The sequence below is a fragment of the Dromiciops gliroides genome, chromosome 1 (assembly GCF_019393635.1).
Source record: "Dromiciops gliroides isolate mDroGli1 chromosome 1, mDroGli1.pri, whole genome shotgun sequence".
Classification (NCBI taxonomy): Eukaryota; Metazoa; Chordata; class Mammalia; order Microbiotheria; family Microbiotheriidae; genus Dromiciops; species Dromiciops gliroides.
Genome location: NC_057861.1, coordinates 449,602,490 through 449,628,027, shown reverse-complemented (window position 1 = coordinate 449,628,027; position 25,538 = coordinate 449,602,490). Strand labels below are relative to the sequence as shown.

The following is a 25,538-nucleotide window of genomic DNA, read 5'->3' as shown; positions in this document are numbered from 1 at the left end:
ACACTGGCTTTGTATTCTCAGCCTAGCACAGTACCTGGCACATGGGCCTGCGTGTTGACTGATTGAGCCTAAGTTTTCCTGTGTCATTAATTCCAATCATGGGAAGTAATGTTGTTAGGTTGACTTTCCATTCACTGTCTCCTTCACCCCATGTATTGATTCTGTGCTCTTTTGTCATATTTCTTTTGCTGATACTAGGCAGGTAGAAGTCTTTAACAAACAAACAAAAGCCCCACAGCCCTTTCTTCATTACAGATGATTAGAGTCAGATTCCAGAGTCCAAATTGAGTCTATTCTTACAAATTTCAAGAACAAATGTTATTGGATTTGATGACTATGGGCCCAGAATGGGATTCATAATACAGGACCAAGACTTTTTTTCCTCTTCTCATAAAGACCTTGCTTTAATTCCTCCTCCATACTTCTTGTATTCTGCCTTAGCAAAGTATTGCATCTCTTGCTAGATGCTCAAGGTTTTCTGGTAAAATGGAATTAATATCCAAATAATCAGTTTCTTCTTTATCTAGCTTCTGCCTGATTATCTTACTTGTGTATTATACATTCCTGAATTGCCTCTTTCTCCTTTTTTTCTGCCTCTTGAAAGGAATTACATATAACCCATTAGCATATCCAGTAGAAAGAGACATAGGGAAAGAGAAAAGGAGAAATGTAAGGTTAAATCACTCAAAAAAAAGTGATTTGTGAATAGTCCTGAAAAAAATACTTAGTGTAAGAGGAAATGAAAATTATTAGTTAAAATAAAGTTTATAGATTATTTTTCATGAGCACAAAGAGATGGCTATATAAGAATCTAAAGTGAAAGTATTTTAATAGTCTAGAGCATAGATATGTGATTCTCTTGGTTCAGGGAATTCCTAGGTAAGGAAACTATTGATAGACATCTTCTGTTAAACTTACTTGATGCATACTTGCTGTTTATAGTCATAGAAAATTGCCAAGGGCATTAAGAGATTAAGTGACTTACTCAGGTTCACTCAGTTCTTATGTGTCCAAGGTACAACTTGAATCCAAGTCTTCCTGACAAACTTCTATACTTCTGTAGTCATCCACATTGAGTATAATTGTCATCCACTTGAATGTCCCACCAAAGTCTTAGATACTATAGCAAAGACTGAATTTATCATTTCTCTCCCCATACACCCAAGCTCCTTCTTAAAATTTCCTGTGTTGTCAGTATAACCATCCTGTTCCCAGCTCCCACACAAAGTTATGACTCTGATGTATCTTTAATTATACCCTTCCTTTTATCCTCCATACCCTCCTAAATTTCTCATTGAGACCTGTCAATACTTCCTTGGCAATATCAAATTCCACCCTCTCTCTCTGCTTTCATATCTACCACTCTTATCTAGGGCCTCATCACCACAATTCCAGCACTGAAGCAGATTCTTAGCTCTTTATTCTGACTCAATATTATTTTCCATCAAATACAGTTGCCAGAATAATCTTTTCAAATGCTGTTCTCCTCAATGAAATCTCCTACACATTTTTTTTTTACTTCAAAACAAAAAATATATATCTGACTTTGGTAATGTCCATGATCCTTCCATGGAGAACAGCTTTCAACCCCTTTACAACTTAATAATTAGTCTTTGAGAATTTCTGTGGCAAACTGGGTTAGGCTGGTCCTCAGACAACCAGTATCCTTTTTATCACTGTGGCAGGGTCAGCTTTTTGGCCCCTGCTTTGGCCTTAATTACCATGGAATAGATCAGAATGATAGATCTAGAGGGAAAAGTGTGATATTGACCAAGGACTGTTCCTTTTCTCTTATGGATCACAATATATTTTTAATCATTTTTCATACAAACTTTCCTTCCTCAGCTTTTCTCCTTATAAAGAAGTACTTCTAGTTTGTTTTGCCATTTCCATTTAATTTAATTGCCTTTTAATTTGTCATTAGAGTGCTCTTGATGGAAAGAGTGATGATGATGACAGCTAGTCTTTATATAGTGCTTTAAGGTTTCAAAAAAAAGTTAACATCTCATTTGATTCCTATAAGACAGGTGCTATTATTAATCCCATTTTACAGATGAGAAAACAAGTTGAGAGAAGTTAAATAATCTGCCTAGGGTCACATAGCTAATGAGTTTCTGAGGAAGGATTTGAATTCAGTTGTTTTCGACTCCAGGTCCACCCTTTATCTAATCTACTGTGCCACCTAACTGACATAGATACAGTTTTGACCAATTTGTGACTTCCTTATTTTATTATCTCTACCTCTCAGTACATAAAACCAAAGTGCTAAGGATAATCATCATAAAATTTATATTGTGCTTATGGTTTGCAAAAGATAAAGAAATTTACTTTTTGCCATAGGATCACTTAACTATATCAAATCTTAAATAGGTCTATTTCATTCTTAGTGGTTTGGAAGAACTTTTTCTCTTAACCTAACCTAGACTCTCTAGAGGTGTTTCTGATGCCCCCTTAATCATTCCTCCAATATTTAGTATTACATTCTAACTTGCTTTTGAAGTGGTGCTTTGTACAACTGCACCGTTAGGCAAACAACTAAGACAATGAGTTGGTCTTTGAACTAGAAAGGGAACATGATTAAATGTAACCTAAAGTTAATAGAATTAATACCAGTTAATAATACCAGTCATGATTATATAAGAGAGAAGTATGATCATCAGACAAGTGCCATTGGGATCAGGAAAACCTAAGCCCAAGTTCTGAGCTCAGACCTGCCTGTGACACATAACAGTTGGGCACCCTGGGCAAGTTACTTAAATTTCTCTACCAAGCAGTTCTCTAAAACTATAAATTACATATAAGTTGCTGCTCTTCATCAGGAAAAGAAGTTTCCCCAGTGGGATTTTTTCACACTGATGAAATCATAGATCTGAAATAGAAAAAGAAGTTAAATAAATGTTTGACGGATAGGATGTAATTTTAGTATCTACCAATTGCATAGAGCCTAACAAGTCCTAAATTTTTTCAAGAATTTTATTAAAGGCAGAGTAAGTTTTTTTTCTTTTACTGACTATAAAGATTCAGTCTTTGAGACTTTAAATATAAAAAAAGACTGTACCCTTAACTTTGTATTCAGGGAAAATATTGCAGGTGCAAATAATAGAGTTTGAGCTGCCCCTCCCCCAATTCCTATTATTATTATTATTATTATTATTATTATTATTATTATTAAATAATTTCTCCATAGTCCTAAAGGCCAAGTTCTGGACAGAATTTCCATATAAGTGTTTTTGATGAGTAATTCTGGGTGTAGAAAGAATTCATTATTGAGAATAAATTGACTTCTCTAGGGTTAGCAGCTACTAAGTGATACAGGTATGAGGGATGGGCAGATTACCAAAATGACTCCTAGAGAGGAACAGAATCATTTCAATCCTGATGCCAAGAATAGGTCAAAAGGAAAGATAAAATAATCATCTTTGACCTCACAAATAGACCAGGCCATCAATCAATCAGTGATTCTTATGGTTGATTCCATTAAGTCCTAATAAGGATAGAATTTATTAACTATTCATATACTAAAAGGCACATATATTAAGAGGTTTAAAGAAGGCAGCATTGTGTAGATGATAGAGAACTGGCCTCAAAAACAGGAAGACCTGAGTTCAAGTCCTACTTCTGACACATACTAGCTGTATTAACCTAGACAAGTCACCTGGCCTCTCAGTGCTCTAGGCCAGGCCTTCTTAAACCTTTTCCACTTGCAACCCCTTTTTGCCCGAGAAAATTTTACTTGACCCAAGGTACAGGTATATAAAGACCCACAGTTTAAGAAGCTAGGCTCTAGACAGTTAAGACCATAATTTGAAAAGAAGGGCTCACCTAAAGAAGCAGTTTCCTCATCTTGGAGTTTCCTGCATCAATGATATCACAAGTGTAATGTCTATCCTTTACCATGTATTAAGATTCAACTTGGCATAGTGCTGGGCTTAGAATTAGGAAAATGTGGGTTCAGATCCCAACTCTGACATTCAGTAGCTCTGGAATCTTTGGTAAGTGATTTAACTTTAACGTATTTCAGACAATTTCTTAGGATAAAAAATGATTATGTTAAATAAGCAACAAAGGTACTATTTGTCAGTTATCTGGTTTTTATAACATTTTTAATGGATTATTATAATTTTCACCATTACATATTATAATCTTCAATTCTCAAATTTGTTGAGCTTATAAAATTTGTATTGCATATCTTAAGTGGCTAACTTTCCACAAGATTCTGAATGAAATCTACCCCAGATTTCATCTATCAACTTCTTACTGCCTTTATCTCAAATATACTACTTATTCTGTATACCTCTTGTAGGTATACATAGTTCTTTGCATGTTGTTTTCTTCCTTTTAAAATGTGAGCTCCTTGAAAGGAGGGACTGTGTTTTTGTCCTTCTTTGTATGCCTGTATTGACTGTGCATGGTACACAATAAGAATTCAAAAAATGCTTGTTGACTGACTGTGCATCCAAAATCACTTTGTGGTTTTATTTTGCTAGTCTTTGAAATTGACAAGTATTAATTTGTTCTGTATACTTAAAACTACCAGCTAAAAAAAACCTTCTTACAATAACAATAGATCATGTTCAATGGATCTTAGCCATTCCTTTCTTTGTACAGCACAACATTGAAACTATTTCTTTATGCTAATTTGTAGAGTTGCAGTGGCTAACTCCCCGGGACCAGAAGGTCCTAGATTTAGAGTTGATTAAGCATTTTAAAGTTCATCTTATCCAATCCCTTATTTTTATATGTGGTAACTGATGGCCAGAGAAGTAAGCAGTAGAGTCAGGATCTGATTCCAAAGCATGTGGCTCTACATTCAGTATTCTTTCAACTAAAGCATTTTGAATTTGTTTAGGAGGATGATCTCAGTCATGGTCAACATAGATAGTGTGATACAATTGGAAACACCACTGATTCTGGAGCAATGGGACCTTGGTTCAAACCAACTCTTGGGGCAGCTAGGTGGTGCAGTGGATGGAGCACCCATCGGCCCTGGATTCAGGAGGACCTGAGTTCAGGTCCGGCCTCAGACACTTTACACACTTACTAGCTGTGTGACCCTAGGCAAGTCACTTAACCCCAATTGCCTTCCCAAAAAAACAAACAAACAAAAAAGAACAACAACAACAAAAAATTCCAACTCTGATGTTTATTAGCTTGTGACCCTGGGTAGCAGTGTAATAGATAGAGCATTGAACTTGGAATCATGACGACCTGGAATGAAATCTCACCTTTGACACTTATTAGCCAAGTGTTCCCAGGCAATTAATTGGCACTCACTGGACTTCTAGTTTTTTGACTGAGGCTCCTTTTGTGTCCATATGTCCATGACCCTGTGAAAGGCTGGTTCTGCAAGCCCAATTGTTGAGATGCAGGTGAGATCCTATGGAAAAACCCAACAGTTTAAAATATTAACAGGAGGCATCATAAATGTTATATAATATTAAATCTATTAATTAATTAATTAATATTAACTCTCACTTCTGAGATAAAGGGAAACCAGGAAAGATCTATTACTAGTTACAGTTCAAAAATAGGTACAGCCCCACTCCTAGAGAAAAAAATCCAGTAAAACAAAACAAAACAAAATAAAGCCCACACTTCTCAAAAGATTAAAATTCACTAATCAGAAGAAAAGCCAGTTCCAGGAGGACAGGAGGAGCTCTGCTTAATTTGCATTTCCATGAACAGCAGGGCTTTACCTCTCTATATTCATTTCCACCTGGCGTCATTTGAATCCTTTCCCAACTTTATGGGTGATTGGGATTGAAGATAGGGGGAGGATCTTTTTGACTTCTATTACTTCATAGTATCATAAAGTAGTATGTGGTTAATGCTAGAACTGTGGGTGATAGTAGAACCCTAAATGCTAAGAGAAACAAAACCAAATGAGCCAAAGAAATAATGTTCTTTTTCCTGGTCTTTTTTTGTCCTGGGTAGAGTCAGGAAATAGTTATGGGACCTTGCCAAAATGTACCTGAAACTACAGTATGTGACAATGTCCTGCTCTATTCCTGTGGTGAAAACAACAGCAGGGACCCAGCATAACAGAAGAAATTGGTATTGACTCAGTAGCAAACAAGGAGAGGGCAAAGAGGAGAGGGAGAGGAGAGAAGGAAGGGAGACAGATATAAAGACATGGACACAGACAAGACACAGATATGGACACAGAAAGGAAGGGAGAAGATGGAGAAGAAAGAAAAGAAAAAATTTCTTCAGGACCCTTCTCTCATAAGAGAAAGTCCTGGAAACAGGATGATACCTATATCTATAGCAAAAAGATATTAGTGTCAAGAGGCAGCTATTTCCCAAATTAAAATAAGCTGTTTGTTTACCTCTAAGATAAATGGAACTTATATTATGAATCTTTTTATATGGAAACCTAAATAGGAGACAATTCAACTAGGTGGCACAGTGGACAGAGAACCAGGCCCAGAGTCAGGAAGACCTGAGTTTAAATCTGGCTTCTAACACTGACTAGTTGTGTGACCCTGGACAAGTCATTTAACCTCTACTTGCCCCAGTTTCCTCAGCTGTAAAATGAGTTGGAGAAGCAAATGGCAAAACACTCTAGGATCTTTGTCAAGAAAATCCCAAATGGAGTCACAAAGAATCAGACACAACTGAAGCAACAAGAAGAAAAAAACCAGAAGAAAAAAAAGATATACAATAAAAAATAAAAAGGACCCAATACTGCTAAATGCAAATATTCTCAGTAGCAAAAATTTTAAATGTTATTTCTGTAAAGCCAGAATGATCAACTAAAATAATAATAAAGTATAAATATTTAAATTTAAAGAATTTGATAGTATATATTTTTCTGTTTATTTATAAACAGATTTGGCTTGAGACAGTTTAATTATATTGTCAATTGAATATAGTAAGTCCAAAGTTTTAACAATATCCTCAGCAAAAATTATATGAGATTTGTTACTCTATTTTCATATGCCTACTAGCTTTAAATTTAGTTCTCAAGTATATTAAAAATTCAGTATGTATGTATTAGGGCAAATGAAAGTAACTTACAATTAACAGAATTTGATGATTTTATTACATGAAAGGTTTTTTCTGTAAAAACCAAAGATATTGATAAAAATGTATTTTAAAATTCAGTAAAATTATTTTTTCCATTTAATGACTAATGTGACAATTTATTAATCTGAGGATTTAGTTGGAAATAAAGTTCTGACTCAATAAAAATAAAACTGTAAAACTATTCTTTTATTTATATAGATTATTTGCTCTGAATAGCTCAAACCATTGTAATATGTGTTACTCAATTATTCTTACATCATTTCTGTGTTATGGATAGGTATTTTAAACCCCACTTTCCATGTGAAGTAACTAACCTGATGATGAAATCACATCTCCATGAAGTCGGTATAACTAATTATGGTTTGGATCAAAACATTCTTCCTCCCTTCCACCTTTCTTTAACTATATAGCATAAAAGAAACGGAAGACCATTTACTTAACTGTTTGGAAAATAAGAAATCGAAAGCAAAACATCTGGGCCAAAATGAGAAAATGTGCTAGTTTTAAACTAACATTCTTGTGAACTACTTGGTGAGTGTTAGGGAAAAAAAAACTATTTTACAGATTCTTTTTCACCATTTTTTCTTTTCTCACATTTGTTTCCTGGTAAGTTGACAATAGTTCAGTCACTGCCAAAGGTCACACTATTTGCAACATTGCTGGAATCAGAATCCAAGTCTTTTGACTCATGCCTGGCTCTACATTCTATCCACTAAGCCTTGAGAATAATTTGTTTCAACAGCCATGAAGGCGGCTGAAGCCGGCTCTGTGGAGCACTTAAAGCTTGGTCAGACATAGAAGACCCCAAGGTCATCTACTGCATCTGGGGCCATGGCCAGGCATCCTGACTTTGGTCTTGCCGCTGGACTTTGATGACTCTGGAAGAGAGAGTGAGGCTGACGACTTTGTGCAACTCTGCCTCACTTAAAGCCAACTCATGCCCAAGTCAAGACATCACCTATCATCCACTGTTTTACCCCAATATCACAATGTCATTGGTTCTCTTCAAATTGAAAGACAAACAACATAGCTTAGAGAAATGCAAAGAAATAAAAAAGTTAAACCAGGAGGCTTAGACATCTCCTAGAGAAAGAGAAAGCTAATGTGAGTCATGAAATCCTCCTTAAATGCTACTCTAAGTGCATCTGTTCATGACCCCAATTATCCAAATAATTTAAGAACCTTTTGTCTCAATTCAAGGTACTCTGGGCTATATAGAGTTTGTCTTAAAAACAATTATTATTAAGTTGTTGTCTACCATGCTTTACTTTGTTTAATTAACTATTCTCCATAATTTGTCTTTAAAAAGACAAGACTTAATAATTCCTGTTTCACTAAAGAAAAAACTAAAACTGACAAGATTCATGCATTGGCCAAAGTCATGAAACTGGTTGGGCAAAAGCCATGAATTCTAAGTTTAGAACTCAGAAATTTTTACTTAGACTGTGTCTATGTATGAAAACAATGTGTCAATTTTTTGTCAATTGTGAAGTTGTCATGATGGTATGAAGTGAATTGAGTCAAAACGACTAATCTAGAAGCCTTGGATCTGAATAGTCTTTTATACATTCTTCTTCCTGTTCTTTATTTTACTTAGTGACCTACATTGTTTTGGAAAAATTATTATAAGGTGGACAATTTAAGAGCTCATCATTTTTGTTTCATGTCTTTTTGTATATATAATTTTTAATCTATAGTTTAAAAACTGCAACAAGTTTGAAGCATACAGTAATTATCAACCCTATGGCTATAACCCTATTCCTAATAATTATGCCATACATTGCAGAAACAGAAGCAAATAAGGAAATTCTTTTTAATCCCACTATTTCTAGGGTTTGTTTTTTCAAATAAAGAATGAAATAATTTTTGAAATTATGAAAAATATGCTGATGTTGCCCTTTTTAATTACTTAAAGAATATAGGTCCAGGATCAGGCCAATTTTTAATTTCACTGATTGGCACTATAGGAAAATGCTCATATTTCACAGGTATACCATTATTAATGCCCAATCCTGTAGTCTTTCCACAAGCAGAACTCCCACTGGGAGTACCACATGAGAAAGAAATGTAGGATGAGGCCCGATTATTATAATTCACAAGACTAATTATGACTTTGAGTTTTCCTGGATAAGCTAATTCTTCTGGTGCCCTGGGATCAGTGAGTACAAAAGTAGTCTCAGAAGGGTCTCACTGCATTTAACATTACATATATGTATAAATAAATGCAGAGACATTAAATCAGAGATCAGTGATAATCTGGGTTTTAAAAATACATTTCTGCTTTTTTAAAAGAAATAAAGAGAAAGGAAATGAGGTAGTGCCACAGGTGTAGGGCTATTGAAAACAAGCTCTTCTCTTTTGGCACTGGCTCATTTGTTTTAAACAGACTGTTTGTTTATTTTTGTTGGCATCGGTGGTGAACGGGACTTGAGCAGGGCATGGGAAAGTGAGGAGAAAAGAGAACTTGAAAGAAAGGAGAAAGACAGAGACAAACAGGAGTTGGAAGGAAAAGAAAGAAAAGGGACTGCTGTAAGATGAAAGAAGGGTGGCAGGAGGGACTCTGCTTAATTTTCATTTATAGGAAGCTTTGTGAATGGTATAAAATGATTAGATGTTTTTGAATGATCTGAAATCCATGTTTGTTTTATGGTGTGACAAATCTCACAAACACTGATTCCAGGCTTTTCTATGATGCCACTATAAACAAATCCCCTCCAACAGCCCTTTTTTATTCAGTTACCCATTGTATATCTATATGAGAGGGAATTTCTTTGTGCACTGGGTAATTTCCACGTTGTGAGGTTTCTTGTCTCTAGCTATCTCTAGTTTTATGCTGCAGGAGGAAAACTCACATAACAATGATGATGTTTAAATTCAAACCAACACGGATTTTTGTGTCTTTTTACAGAAAAGAATTTCTATCCTACTTTCTATATAAGAGAAAGAGTATATGTGATCAACATTCCTTTTCACATTCACCTTGTACATAGAAACAACTTCAGTGTGGAATACAAAACACTGGTTCTTTCTGGCTTCATAAGAAGTGATACATCACCGTAATTATTAGAGTTAGCTACAGAAAAACAGTTATGCAACTGGTCAATGAAAATAATTTTAAGTGGGAGAGGAGGGGGGAAATCTACCATCTAAAGTACTTGGGGAAATAATGTAGAATTTTCTGGAAAGAAAGCCTACTTATAACACTTCCTAGAATGGAAGTATCACCAAACTGAGGTACCACACTTATCTATAATAGCACATTGTACCCTGGGTGTAATACAGTGTACCTGCCATACCTGGCAAATATAATTACTACTATTTTCTGTTGACTTTTTTGTCAAAGTGACCATTTTCTCCATTATCGATTCATCTAATGTTTCATCAACAATGCCATTTATTCCACTTAATCCTTACTAGGTAGCTCTTGATTATGACCAAATAGACACCTAGGAGCATTATCTATCAGGACCTATTTGGAGTCAACTATTTTGGTCATAAGCATGACTAAATATTCTATATGTGGAGTCAATATAAAAATAAACTTTTATTTAAAAGAAACAAAAATCTGATGTCCTTGCTTATAAATGAAGCATCCAAAATAGAAACATGTTCTAAAGGAGACCAAAGAAATTTGAAGACTTCTACAGAAATGATTTATTTAAAATATCTCCTGTGTGCTCCCCCCACCCCAGCTCTGACATGCACCTACCCCTCATTGAAACCCAAAGGATTTTGTTTTCTTTTATAAGCATAACTGCACTGGGGTCTTTAACTTAATCTACCAGGATGAATGAACTTAGAGCAGAGACAGCAAGAGCAGCTACATTTAGTCTTATATCAGCATTTCTGTTAACACATTTTAAAACTACATTTAACTAATGTTGAGGTTATGACACAAAGTGACAAACCCGCATCTATATATAGATGTTTATATAACACACATATATACACATATATGCATACACATGTGCACACGTATATATGTGTGTACCTATACATACACATATACACACATACATATACACAGTATGTGTGTGTGTGTGTGTGTGTGTATACTGGATGAAACTATCCTTTAACCAGCCTTGCTGTACCCAAAGTATGGAAATAGATGGGTTACAGGGAGTTTAGGCTTTTACTCTGAATTTTCCAAGGTGAGATGGCTCTTTTCAAAATCTTAATATTAAAGATATCTTATCTAGCAACTCTAAGGGCTTCTGTGGTTGGCAAACTAGTGAGTGAAGTGTGAGGAAGTTTTTTTCATTCTAAGCTTTTATTTTCATTTGCTTCTCTCTGGCTTTTCTCTTCCCACACCTACCTACATACCTCTCCTATACCAACAGCAGAAACCAAACAAGCAAACCAGTAAGAAAAAGGTCTTTGGGGATTGAAATTAGGGCCTGGGGGAGGGAAATGAAATTTCTATAGTTGGTTTCAGGTGAAATAAAACTTTTCTGAACAAAACTTGGAAATTGGTTCAAGGGTGTATAGCAAGAACAGACTAGATGAAGATAGGAAAGAGTGCTTGCTTTATTCATTAAAAAAATAAATCTGATCTCTTTATATAAGCAATGGAAACAAATGAAAGGAGAGCAGGTGGATAGGTCTACACACAGAGCATAGTGTTATATGATTCAAAGAACACTGGGATTGGGGTTGGAAGGTGTGAGTATAAATCCCAACTGCTACTTATTGCTACCAAGTCTCTTAATTTCTCTGCACTTCAGTTTATTTATTTATCAATAATATAAGGGGCTTGGACTTAAGTGATTTCCCAGATTCGTTCTAGTTCTAACATAATATACACACATATGTGTGTATGCATATATGTATACACATTGAATATATATATGTATATACACATGTGCATAGAAATATATATGTGAGAGGAAGCATATGCTAGTGGATAGAGAGAAGATCAAGGAGACAAGAAAATGTAAGTTGTTTTCCTATGCAGATTGGCTATATACTGTGGACCAGGCACTGTGTTAAGCACTGAGGGTACAGGGAAAGGTCAAAGCCAGTCCCTGCTTTCACAGAGCTCACAGTCTAATGGGGGAGACAGCATGTGTGACCATGAGCAAATCACTTAACCTTTAAGTGCCCCTAGCTAGCTCTAAAATTATAAGTGATATACTGTTTCAGATATTCCTTGGAAGAAGTTTTCTCAACAGGAGTTTACTGTTAATATAGGAAATCACAGGTAGAACTCCCCTCCCCCCCCCAAAAAAAGGCTATGTATCCCAAATTTGGCCTTCTAACTTATAGAGACCTTCTTAGTGTCCATAAAGCTATTTTTTTTATGGGACTACTATCACTTCTCTGGAGTTCTATTTTACTGTCAATATTTACTCTGAAAAAAATATACATCCCTTTTTAATAAGGTAAATAGTTGGTAAATATATGAATAATTATGATGCAGTGATACCTGTAATGATAAAAGTTAAGACATTTTAATTCTGTTATCATTTAGAGTGAAACTTTCTCTAATGAAGTTAATAAAAATTATGATATAACCTAATTCAGTTTCTTAAATTTGAGCTATTAAAGCTTTAAAAATATTGAAAAATATTTTAAAACTTTTACTATTTTTGTTTAAAGAGAATTTTCTTCCAATATAAGGGGAAAGTGATTACTGTTAAATTTCATAAACTCATATAGTGTTTATTAATTGTGACAATTGTGAGAATTAATAATATTGATTATAAGAATATACATTTTAGATTTCTTAAGTATTCCTTATTTCTTCTGAGTGGAGAGATCCCAAACAAACCAATCTTAACAACATTAAAAATTTGAATTACAGAAATGAACAATATTTCTAAAGACATCAACTTAAATGTTACATGTGAATGAAATAAAACCAAAGCTGACTCAAGTTATTCCACAACTATATTATCTGATTTTATAAAAACTCACCTCAGAAATTAGTCTAACATTACAACTGAATTGCTTTTAGTAGCTTGGAAAAAATAGGAGAAAGACTTTCATTTAGAAAAATGCAAAATGAATCAGTATGCTTAATTAAATGAAGGTCATACAAATTATTTTTCACAGATTTACACAAAATATCAACAGTAACACTTACCTGTTTCAAAATTACTCAAATAAAATCAGAAGAAATGAAAACATTTTTCTTTTCATAAGGAATCTGAAAAAAATTAATTGCAGAACTGAATCGAATACCTGTTATTGTCGGCACCTAAACATCTGGGCTGGGAAACTGTATTCAAATAAGCAGCTTAAAAATAGAAGCTGATTTTTAAGTAATGCAAACGTTATGGAAGAAACTGTTAAATTTGAAGTTATAGCTTATGTTGAGATATTATTTCCTAGATCTGGTTATTAACAATGACCTAAATGTCTGTTCCCATAAATCCATTTCAAAGATTTTCTGGATTTTAATAAAATGTTATATTTCTTTTATCACTTTCAAAACCCATAAACTTATTCTAGGTTTTGAGAAAGTATAATGTTAGCAAGTTGAAACATACGGGTAAACTGTGTGGGGGAACAAGAGTTGCTTCTTATAAAATATGAAGTCAGATGTGGTAGAAAAGAACTGACAAGTATTTAAAAAAGAAGCCACCCAGGTAATTACAGTAGCCCAGATGACCTGAATATTCCAAATGCATATAGAACAAATGTGAATAGTAAAGATTGAAACGGAATGTTTAGCATGCCACATGCCACATGCCACATGCCACAACTCCTAAGCTAATGGGAATTAGGGGACATTGAGGCTCAGCCTGTACGTCACTGCCATGATCATTTGTATTCAAGCATATTTTAGTGAGTGAGAATGAGGGTTTCTGGGTGTTATTACTGAGCTGTTTCTCATGATATTTTCTTCCCAAATTTGATTACTACCAAAATCCCCCACTTCTCTGGATTTTACCTACATATAAAGCCCCCCACCCCACCATGGTTTTGTAGGGCATTTAATACTTTAGCAAAAATCCAGTGATAGCTCAAGAATCCCTATCTTAAAAAAAATGAAAGAAAGTTTTCAAGTGAATATTTTACTTTATGGACTAACTGAAAGAAAATGGAAGGCATCTGCAAATGACTGAAAACAGGAAAACAAATATAACTAAAATAACATCACAAAGGAACCAGAGCTGCCATCAGCCTCGAACACAGAAATAATTCTCATCCCTAACTAAATTTTATTTCTAATCATTTAAAACTACATCCCTAAAAATCCTTCCCTTGATTTTAATACTTTGAGCTTAATCAAAGTGAGCCAAGTTATTGTTAGAATACACAATCCAGGCAAGTTTGAAGGCTACAACCACTTCCCTCTCATCCTCACTCAATTCCATGTGCCAATGTCTTTCGGAAAGAGAAAGAAAGAAAAGTCTGCCACTGTGCTATGTGGAAGGAAAGGGGCAAAGGGGCATCACTCCAATCTCTTGGCTCTGGCTCTCTTCACTCTTGCATCCCCAGAGAAAAGAGATGCTCTTCATTCACAAAACAAAACAAGAAAATCTCTATAATTATTTTTGGCTCAGCTCCATTGAAATTCATTCTCCTGGAAGCTTCTGTGCTTTAGATTAAAACAATGCTTAGAATATTCATTCTCTGAGCAGCAAACATGTCCCCCTCCATCTTTCCTCCTCGTTTCACCCCCCCTCCCCCACCATGTTTCTCAATTTCTTTTACAATGCTTGTATCTCTCTGGACCTATTTTTCTTCTTATAACTAAGTCAGGCCTGAGAAGTATCTAACACCAATGCCTAGATTTACCTCTCAAGCTCTTCTTCATGGCCTTGGGGTGGGTGAAGGGCTAGGGGTAAATATGCCCTCAATTTCCAAGTTATAGAACATCACACCTCATCTTTTCTTGTTCATTAAAATTAGGCATCAAGCTCATTCCCTATCTTGTCTAACCCCCAAAGATGGATAAAATCGTAATTGCCCACAGCAGGAGGTACTGTGCTAAACCCCAGGAGAAGAAAAGATGTGGAGAATCACGACTTTAAACCCAAAGTCCTCTTCTTAAACCCTGACCAAGTGGAAAACCAAAATGTTCTCATTTTAGACCCTTGAGTCTCCTTCCCTATCACTGATTACAATTGTGACTTTACAAAACTACAGCATCACTAAAATAAAAATAAATCTAGCAAGTGGGAAAGGAGAACCACTTTCCTCAAAGTAAAGTTCATGACTATTTAGATATGAGGAAGGGATCTGTCCTACGAAATGTGGAATTCTTTTTCTTGAAACAATAGATTCACTTGATTCAAGTTTCTTCTAAAGGTGAAATTTTCTTCAGTCCATAATTAGGATTTAAAGTTCATGGAATCTAATTCTTTATACCTTTCCTTCTTTGGTAGGCATGCGAAGAAAGATTCTCAGAAACATATTCTGCTTGGGCTAGCACAGAAAAACTAGGACACCTGTTTTGTTTACAATTGAAGTACTTACCTATTTCTAATGTTTCCAATGTGACATTTCTAATGTTGTGATTGGAAAAATTAGTGCTTTCCCCCATTTCCTTTCATTCTCAATGGTTTGCTGGTGCATTTCAGTTTATTGTCCTTCACCCATAAAGTTTGGACACTGTTTGGGTCCATTCTTGCACTCTTAGATAATCAATATTTTGCATGGATACAGTTTTCTCTTATAAGACCTTTTCCTTGTGGCACCATCTTGACAAACAAAACAAAACAACAACAACAGCAGCAGCAGCTCATGATACCTTAAATTTAACCGGAAATTGCTACCTGTCAGACAAGACTAAAGCCAACCTAGATGTATTTGTAAGAGTTTGCTTGTCTATTTCCAAGTCTTTGCAAACAATCCTGATTACTGAACTCTATTTTGTTTACTAAGCTGAGAGAGAGAGAGAGAGAGAATGAGTCTCTGTTGTTAATTACATTGTAAACATTTAATAAATATTCCTTTCTTTTATCCTTTGCCCTTTTCAAAAATGAAAGGTTGTAATTTACATGTACTGTGACTTCACATAACCTGATTGTTTTAGTCCTTTCTCCTCTCCCTTCCTTTCTTTTCCTCCTTATATTAAGAAGAGGTGGAGACATGAGATAGAAATGTTTCTCTAGTACATTTTTTCCTAAGAGGAAACAGCCTAGGTACCTTGTGCATTTATCTACTGACCTCTGCTTAACCACTAATTCCATCAAGCAGCATTTTTTAATTGCCGAATGTTGAAAAAAATACAGTAGAAATACATAACACTCAATGATAAGATGTTTAATAGCAATGTATGGCTACAGGGATGGTTATGTTTGGGGGATCCATATGCATGTTCAACTCACACATTAAGGCAGGGCAATAAAGCAGAGAAAAAACAGCTGATACACAAAAGGGACCGTCTAGACAGTGCCCCATCAGTCTGGCTAAATTTGGTGCTGGCATTCCCAATGGGATAGTAATATAATTGTTCTGGTGTCTGCGTTCATTCCCCCTGTCAAACACCATTCCAAAGATACATCCTTTCTTACCCCCACACTCACTGCTCCTTCTTCATCTTCAAAAATGAGGCCCAAACTGTACCACTTTGCAAAGAGCTTCTAGATGACCTGACCCCAAGGAAACATAACAATTTAGCAAAATCATACTGTTTAATTCCCGGGAAATCCTCCTGTTATTTCTTAACCCAAACCAGAATTAATTTTAGTCAAATTGCAATGATTTTAATTAAAAACCTAGAAACAATTTAGAATGCAAATACAAGCATTCCTAAAATATTGAGCACCTTGGATAAAAGCAAATATGTCTTTTCTCCTTTTACATTTATTAACCTCTAAAGAAAATTTAACAGAAATCAGAGATGTGAAAGTATAATGATGGGCATGGATCATAAATTCTAATGAAGAAAAGGCTAATGAAAAAAGGGAAAGTGATAACAAGCAAAAGCACCGAAAAATGTAAATTATGTTATTTCACCCTCCTAGCTTTAAAAGGAATAATATTTTTCTCTATTAAATTTAGCCTGAGTCACAATTCTGTTTATTCAGATATGGATTTTTAAAATATTTTCTAGGTTATATTTTATAGACAGAAATATTTACTCAATGACTTATTCTCAATTAATATTTTTGCAGAAAGCTAGTATTGTAAGACATAAAGATATCTAAAAGCTCTAATTTCAAAGAGGAAAAAAAAACAAGATCAAAAGAGACTTCCTTGATATTATCATTGTGTACATTAGCCATAACGCATTTACAATCCCCAAACTTCCACATTAGAATTAATATAGAAGCTGTCAAACTAGTTCTAAAAAGTAAGATGCAAAGGTATATTTTTGGATCTCAATGTAATACATTCATCAGAAATGTTTTCCCCCTACTTCAAAGTCACCTCTGTGCTTTGCATTGTTTAGAGATTAAACTAGATCAAGACTCCCCTCCCCCCTTTTTTGTCCTGGCTTCTTTTCCTCCCTAAGAAATATTACATTGGGAAAGTAATTCTGGGGAAAGGCATCTGTTTTGTTTTGTTTTCTTAAATATGGACTAGCATTTGGGCTACAGATTTTTTGGAAAAAACCCTTTTCCTATAAATAGAAAATTGTATATCTCCCATCAGACCTGAGGAGATGGATCAGTAGACCCAGTAAGGGAGGAAATTTCTCTCTCCCCCACCTCAATCAATGACCTTTCTGACTGGAGAAAATAAAATTAAAGAAACCTCTACATAGTGGTCAGGGTTTGACCAACTTCCAGAAACGGGGACAAGGAAACCAGAGCAAACCAGGCAAAGGATAAAGTTACTATCCCTGGAAGCCCCTGACAAGCAAAATCCACTGGGTTTCCACCCAACCCAGAGACATCATCAGCACAGAAAGCATCATCAAACTTAACAAAGTATCCAAGAAACCATAATTAATAGTTTTAAATTGTAAAATGGCAAGGATTGTGAAAAATAAGTGATTTCTACTTTAATTTCAAAAACACAAATAGTGATTCCTATGGGTTGTTGTTCTGTTGTCTTTGTTTTTTGTTGTTGTTGTTTTTTTTTTTGTCATGAAGCTGGGGTTTTAAATTAGCTTAATGTGTACTGGAAACAATTAACTATTAAAAAGGTCACATATGATAATGTGATCACAATGTGTGAGTGCCTGCCTCAAGCTGGATTGTTTTGTTTAATTTTTTTCCCCTTCTTTTTTTAGGAGCTGCATTGGTAGAAAGAGAAAGGCATTGGGTAAGGCTCCTTTGAGATCACCAGTGTTGCAAAATCTGAGTTTTATACTTGATTTTCAAACTATTGAATAATGTCCTATGAGATCTCTTAGGTCTTAACTGGATTAAAATGAATATATTTGTGCTAGAGCTCTTTTCACCTAACTAATGTGCATGTGAATTGATAGTGTGTGTGAGTGAGAGGGTGTGAGAGCAACTGTAGGTGACTGTAAGAGTGGGTGTGGGGTGCAGGCTGAGTGACTAAGGGAAAGAGAGAGAGACAGAGACAGAGAGAGAGAGAGAGAGAGAGAGAGAGAGACAGACAGAGAGAGAGAGAGACAGAGACAGAGACAGACAGAGAGAGAGACAGAGAGACAGAGAGACAGAGACAGAGAGAAAGAGAGGAAAATTAGCAGGCCTCTGTGTCTGGTGGGTTTTGTTGGGCACCATGAGAGATGCATGGGGTGGGTGGGGGGGAAGCAGGACTAGGAAAGGACTGGAGGGGGAGAGGAGAAGGGGAGGTGTGGCATGTGTATATGTGTTGGCGCAGTGGCTTCAGTTATGGCTGGGGCCCCAGGTTTTTGTTTTGTAGATTCCGGGGGTAAATAGGCTGGAGTTTCAGGTTCAGGTTGGAGTGCATGGAAAAGGATTGTTGCTGTGAGTTCCTCTTTCTGCTCTTCACTATGGTTGCTGCTGCTTGGAACATTGCTGGGGGAGGGAGGCGGGAGGGAAGGGTAGGGGCCTGTCTGCAGCTGCCCCTCTCACACTTGAATAAAAGAACTTTTTTTTTCAGGGGTGGGGGAAGCTGTGAATACCTTTCCCAATAAGAGATGAGGCATATTGAAAACTATATTAAATTACCCTGATTAACAATTTAGCCACGAACAGGGGAGCTTTGGGAGATCTCTATAGGCAGGGCTGGGGGCTATTCATGCCAGTAGCTAAGAGGTCGAAAGGTTTCTGAAGTTCACAGGCTCAGATCCTTTGTTATGCTAACAGACAATCTCAAATCAGCTGCCTAGTGGAGTGTGAAATATAAATGATTCCTTGAGAACTTCCAATAAGTTGTCACTCTTGCTCTCCAAATACCAGGACAGGCTGCTAATTTCTAGCAGGCCCTTTCTGCAACATCGCTAGCCCTAAATGAATGCCTTTGTAGTTCAAATAATCTTTTCAAGGGAGCTGTCCTATCATAATAGCCCAAATGCATCTTGGTTTTGACTATTAAATGAAAATCAGGCCTCAGCCGTGCTTGACTTTTCCAAACTGCCCGGTGCTTGGGAAGGGTGGTAGCGGCCCACAAGTTAGCACCCACTGCAGGGGGCTAGGGCATTAATAACACTCTATAGACTGGGAGTTACTGAGAATGGAGCTTCAACCCCAGGCCTCACCCCATCCCCCTACTCCAGACAAAGCTGGAAGGGGGGAGGAGATAGGGGGGGTGCAATTTACGTGTCTTCCCTCCCAGATTTGAGACCACCTTTCTCTTTCAACCCATCCAACACCACCATGATTTATGTGCACTTTGTCCAGCAGGACAGAATGCTGACCCCCAGTTTGGTTGCCAGTATCTCACTAGTCATCTCTAAAGTATCAATTTTTTGGAATGGGTGTGTTCCTTTTCTAGGGTGAAGAAGAGAGTCAGAGGACATGATAAACTCAGGCCACATCCCTAGGATCATATCCCTGCAACTGTAGCAAGGCTATGCACATGACTTGTGCTCTCAGATGAGTACTTTAAAGATGTCCATCCAGATGACCAGAAAGAGGACTTCCCTACAATGAATCTTAAATTTTTTTAAGTTATCTAAATAAATAAATAAATACTCCCAAAGAAAAATTTAAGATCATAAAAACATTAATAATCCTTCTAAGAAAGTATATTCTATTTTCAAGAGTAAGATATCTTTATATTAAGAAAACAAAATAAGGCAAAAGAGATGATAGGTTAAAAAAAAATGCTAGAAATCCTACCACATTTGTCTTCCCAAGGGTAGGCAGAAAATGGTAATATGGCAAAAAAGCTCGAAGCCAGCAAAATTTGCTGTATTTTTTCTTTACAGTCCAATACTACAGTTATGGAAGCAGGAAAAAGTCTGTGATTTTGTAGGGGTCCAGGCTTTTCTCTAGCAATAGAAATTCAGCTTGTAGGTTGGGGATAGGAAGGAAGGAAATAAAATATTTATTTCAATAGATTCTTAAGAGTAACTCTGAAAAGGTTGTTAATACAGTCAGCCTAACCAGAGAAGCTGAAATGCCTTAGTTTCCCTTCACCTATTTGCTGCTGTGACTATACTCATTTAATATACCACATAAAAAAGACTTTTTTATGTATGAGGTTGGCATAGACAAACTTTTAAGCAAACATTTTTTTCCTGATCACAGATGTCCTCTCTATATTTATGCCAAGTATTTTGCACCTTCACTGGAAATTAACAAGAAATGAGGTCTGTTCTAAAAGTGTAACTTTTGTCAAGCTCAGTGTCTTCTGTTTAAAAATTCAAAAACTTGTTTTTAGATAAATCACAGTAGTTGTTACAGCAGGAAAAAGGACATGGGGTGTAACTTGATAATTTTTTGATGTGATAAGGTATTTAGAAATCAGATCACTATTTGTCATTCAAGTCCTTTGTTAATTTTCTGCAAATGATTATGGGGCATAATATAGCAAGAAAAAAATAGTCTGTATCTCTGACATTGAAGAGGCAGAAGTTTGAGGTTTGTTCTAACTAATGTCAGAATCAGACTATAATTTGTTATTGATCTACTCACACCCCTTTCAGAGGTGTCTTCTCTTCTCAGAGTCATTGTTATCACTGTTTTCACTGGGATAACAGGATGACTATTCATCTTAAGATCTACTTTTAAATACACAAAGATTTAAAAGTTTTAAAGACACACGTCATTTCAAAAATGATTTTTAATTTGTCCTTTGTTTTCTTTTAGCAACTGTCCAACTATACATTGTCTACATTGTAATAGTATATATGCTAAAATATAATGCACGGGAGATTCAAGGAAGAAATACCTTCACAGGGCTTTCCAAATGCTTATTCTAACATTTGGAAGTATCTTCTCTCTCTTTCCTGTCTTTAATACATCAAAACAGGAAAGAAAGAGCTTTTGTGTTATGACTACAGAGAAAACATTTGAGAATGTGTCAGTGCAGTGAATGCCAGCGTCAGTTTGGGGGTTGGTTTGTTTTTCCCCTTGCCATGATATTCTTTTTTTCCCCATTGCTTTTGCAGTCTTTAAATTTTGGCCACTTTGAGAAAAGCAATAGCTGAAATGTAAAGTTAGGATGAATTACATTAAGCCTACATGTTTCAAGAATATGAACATGATGAATAGCAGGTCTGTGACATCATGGAGATTGATCAGTTCTTCACAGAAAGCCTCCTCCTTTCCTCCCTCCCTTCGCCCCCTCCCCAAATCCTCTCTTCACTCTTTCTAAAACATCCTAGTTCCAACTGAAAGGGGGGAAGGAGGGTATTGAGTAAAAAAAAAAAGTTTGCAGTGTTGCCATTTCGAGGCATGAGGGGTGGGGGCTGGGGAGAGGGTAGATAACAGCGCTGGGCACTGTACATGGGAATACACAACCAGTTAAAATAGACATTTGTTTTTCTGAATAGGCTTTGTAGAGGTCTCCCCCAATCTATGGTATATGCTTCTTTTAGGTGTGCATTTATTTAAGAAGGCAGAAAATAAGATATGTACATTCTCTCTAGCCTTGGTTAATATTTATAGCCCACAATGGGGCAACAACTTTTACAGAGGTATCTTTATATTTTCTTCCCTTGTATTATACTTCTATCCTTTCCATTATAATTTGGACAAATTAAAGCAAAAGACACTCTTCCAGTAACAGAGACCCAGGAATAGAAAGCTTAAGGATTAAAAAGCAAAATGATTCCAAGATGGCTGCCTTTCCTTCTTCTCCCTCCTTACTGCCTAGTTTCTACATAGAAATTAATGTAATATTTTGTTTAGAAATCACATTTAGGTCATTTGCAAATGAGGTTGCCCAAGTGGCACCCACAGCTGCCTGGAATAGTGCAATGCTATAATCATGGTATAGAGAGATGAAAATGCAAACATTCAAATGTATTTAGATGTGTACACAGTGAATAGACCCACACATACACACTTGCATGTGTGAAACACACATACAGCTGCAACACAGAATAAAAGACAGAAATCCTACTTAATTCTTAGGACAGAAGGGCAAAACAGAACACCAGGGCCACTACCTTCCTCCCCAAAGGTTAGAAAATGCAGTGCTCATAGTCTAGATTTGATTTTTTTTTAAAGATATATCTTACTGATGACTCTCTCATTAGGCAGACTTCTGAGGTCTGGGGAGACAAGATTTCCATAAATTATCTCTGTAACTCATCTCACGCTGGTGCAAAATGCAAAGCTAAAATTGAATTTTATGTGTGTGGTTTATTTTTTTTAAGATAGAATACCAAGTTGCTCAGTTTCCCTGACAAATATATTAAAGAGTTGATGATTAATAATTACTGCTATTATTTATGATAATAGTGTATTTTTTAAAATCACAAGATTCCACCCATAAAGCTAAACTGAAAACAATATACTGAACAAATAAAGCTATATTGGGGGGGGTTACACCATTCAATATAACTGGTTAGCAGGTTATTCTGCTCAGAATGGAGGCAAAGAACAAAGCAAATGGTTCAGTTCCACTAGGAAATATATTTAAAAAAAAAAAAACAACCCTTTATCTAAAAGCCATCAGGGACAAGCACTCAATACAAGTTAACAAGCAGGAACTGATAAGATAACATTTATATGAGGTCAGAAGTCAAATGCCAGTCAAAGGCTTTTAACCTCTTGGGTCATAAACAGGAATAGTTAAAACTGAGAGATAGTTATTTATCGGATTTTAAGGGTACCTGATCATTGTCAGAGGATCACCGATGATGAAACTAATTGGGATTTATAGAAGAACTTGTAGCTGTTCAGACAAAATGAAATCCTGAACCTATAATTCTTCAATTCTTAGGGAAAAAAAATCCCCCCACCCTTTTTGTACATAAATCTACCAATTTAAACAGATTTAGGAACAAAATATTGTGCACTGTCTTTTAAACAGGAACATATGTAACCAACACACAGATTGATTAGCAGAATACGTGACTAATGTCGTCATATGTAGATTCAATATTTACAGTCTGAAAATAATAAATAAGCAGCCACAAAATCCCCTCCCCACTGTGCTGCTGGTGCTCCTCCACCCCCACAGGACTCCCAAATCAGACATACTGGAGCACCAATATTAAAATATGTCTTGCCCCACAATGCCATCTTTTCTACATTCATGAACAGTTATTTTTTTTAAATCGCAATTATTGCCACAACTCCCTAATCCAGGAAAACTGAAACCCACTTAATTATATTTTTTATCTCAATCTAGTCAGAGATACAAGTAATCCTCCTTTTCTCTGCTGTCACAGTATATTTTTTCCTCTTTGTTTTGAATTTTTTGTTTTGTTTTGTCTAGTGTCGGTTTACATTCTAAACTCTCAAACAATTCCTGGTCCCCAAACCTATACCTAGCTTGTATTTTCAAAGCTTATCACCTCCCCCCCTCCTCCTAACCCCCCCTCCGCCCTTTTTTTTCCTTTGCAGCAGAAGAAAGCAAATCTAGATATTTCTTTCTACAGAGAGATAGAGGGATTGTTGTAAGGCCTGCTAAGGCCCACTGTTTCTTTAAACAGAGTCCACAATACACTAGGCGAACATTGTGGATTTAAAATGCTTTTAAATATTTATCAGAAGTATTTTATCATCATATTCAAATGACACCTGGAGTGCACTCACCTTTATTGACAATCTCTGTTCTGAAAGTCCATTTGCTTCCTTAAAGCCCCCCAAGCAGAACAAGCACTACCCGTTTTCATTCAGTTAATGTTTAGTAAAAAACCAAGCAACCTTAATCAGCATGCTGATTGCATCGTCAACTAACAAATAATTTACTACTCTGAGCATTGCATTCCATTAAAAGCTCATTAAATTTTCTGTTCTCCAATGGGAGGTTTAGCTTTTGAACTGCATGCTTTTGCTTTGAATGATCATTTATTCAATTTTTGCAAAATGTTTTTTTTCAGAGTATAGGTGAGTATTTCAATACCTATAGAGTGCCAACATATGAAAAACACAGTCCAGGTTTTGATTTTGTTCAGTCATTTGATTTATAAGCTATCTTTATCAAAATTCAACACAATCATTTGCACTTTTAAAGAATTGCAAAATAGCTCTGTGTGTGGCTATGTCTAACCCAAACTAACTTTGGGAACATAAAGAGATACACTAAAATAACCTATGAGTCTTATATTGTTACATGTATATATAATATGTGATATATCATATATTATACATGTAATATATAATGTACATATTTGAAATCCGCATTTCCTTTCAAGTAATACTTCATTATTATTATTATACTTCATTTTTCTTATGTTCTTATATGTAAAGGTTTGCCTTCCAACTATTCCTAAAGGGGATGACATTGCAAAACCCTCACCATACAGAAAGAATACCAAATTTAGGATATCCAGTTAAAAAAAAAAAGAACCAGATTCTGAGTAACTCATAGATTCTGACCCTGAACAATTTTTACAATCCTCTGGATCCTTTTCTTGTTCAGACTATCCTGATAAGGTGCATGTTATCATTATATTTAATAAGGAAAAATGTAAGAAAATATCCGACCCCCAAATTAACATGCATCTTTGGATTGCTAATTGTGCTCATTGCAAATTTGGGTCATTTTGCATGAGTGATTCTAATGTAGGGCTGAGATTGCCACATAGCGTAGTGGATTCCTGATTCCCTGCGCTAATCCTGAACTCCGTGATTGTGTCAGGTGCAGTTCTGTATGCTCTAGCAGCTGGCTCATCCTCATCAATGCAAATAAGGCAACTCCTACAATCAAAGCCTCCTGAGTGTAAAGCCTGATTGCTGAGGGCAGGCTAAAGCACTCCACACACTCTCACTTTCAAATCACATTAAGTGACAAGACAACTGCAATGTCCCCCTGGTTCAAAATCAACCTTTAGAAAACAAAACAAGAAGAGGAAGAGGAGGAAGAGGGAGAAGATGATGAAGAAGAAAGAAGTCCCCACTCATTCAAATGGTCAACATTCTTCTTTAAATGGACTTTCTAAGGATGTGGACTTGTGAACTTCAGAAAAGCCCATACTTGGACAGACACTAACTAATATCCATGTAATTACTAGGCAGGCACCAAACCTCACTAACAATATGCTGATCATTTCTTCAAGGAACTTTCAGGGAGGATGTATCTCTGTACATAGAGAGAAACAACAACAATAA

The 25,538-nt window shown here is 35.9% G+C and overlaps 1 long non-coding RNA gene across 1 annotated transcript; it reads right to left on the bottom strand.

Moving 5' to 3' along the window:
• Nucleotides 1-992: 992 nt before the first annotated feature.
• Nucleotides 993-24,156, bottom strand: LOC122734801. The gene is made up of 3 exons (XR_006354076.1): nt 24,021-24,156; nt 5,226-5,377; nt 993-2,869 (listed from the first exon to the last, which is right to left on the bottom strand). It is a non-coding gene; the product is annotated as an uncharacterized LOC122734801 (long non-coding RNA).
• Between the last annotated feature and the right edge of the window lie 1,382 nt (nt 24,157-25,538).